We start from the raw sequence: 1,061 nt of genomic DNA on the forward strand, positions 1-1,061 counted from the left end.
ATGATGGATGGCAGTGTGATCAGTAGTAGTAACACAAGGAAGAGCAGAGGTTAGACATGCCCCTGCTCCCTGCAGGACCCAATGACACATAGGAGAAGTGCCAAAGCTTTCCCGTTGGCTCTCCTTGCATCTGGGCCTGCTGCTAGAACAAATGTAAACATTGATGGTGTGCCCAGAGGCTTGCTGTATGGATAACTCTAGAGCCTGTTAAATTGACAATTAATATTAGCTGTCACAAGTCCATCCCTTGTCAACTTGACACCCAAACACATTTCCTTCTGTAATGCCTAATCTCTAAATGAAGACAATAGCAAAGCCACAATCTTGTCTAACATAACTATCCCATGTAGAAAACAATCAAAGAACAACAACAAAAAAAAATCCTACACAATTCTTATACAAGTTAGGCAGCAAAATACCCCAAGGAATGCTTAGTTTTTTTAGTATCCTATAACTTAAATATGAAAGCATAGAATTGTATACTTATCTGGTGAAAAATGTTTTTGCTGAAATTGCATGACTTATAAATTAATAAGGAGAGAATATACAAATTTCTGCTTACCATATACATATATGTGCATTAAGGTCTTTAACAAAATAGGACACAAATAATTGTGCCATTTCTAGACCTGGTTTCTGTGAGCCATGGCCACACTCCTCTGTAATGCTCACTCACTAACTTGTTTCCAAGATGCTTGCTCTTCCTACACTAGCATCTGATATCACATACAGCTCCCAAGCCAGCAGAGTTCTCCTCCCCCTATCGGCAGCAATCAGAGGCAGCCTGAATGCCAGGACACAAGCTGAGTACTATAGACTATCCAGGGTAAGTACAAACCACTAGCTCCCTTTTCATAGAGACTGTATGAAGAGATTCTCCCTGTGGGCCTGAGCTCCCCTTCCTTAGAGACTGTATGAAGAGATTCTCACTGTGGGCCTGAACTCTTCCCAAAGTCCTTATCACACTGCTCTCTGTCTATGATGTCAACAACACTTTGAATAAAGGCTTACCTATAAAGACAATCAGGCTTATGTCCCCTTGACCATAAACTGGGAAACTT

The sequence above is a fragment of the Alexandromys fortis genome, unplaced genomic scaffold (assembly GCF_014885135.2).
Source record: "Alexandromys fortis isolate MF-2015 unplaced genomic scaffold, M_Fortis_MF-2015_v1.1 scaffold_8_9099976_23576923, whole genome shotgun sequence".
Classification (NCBI taxonomy): domain Eukaryota; kingdom Metazoa; phylum Chordata; class Mammalia; order Rodentia; family Cricetidae; genus Alexandromys; species Alexandromys fortis.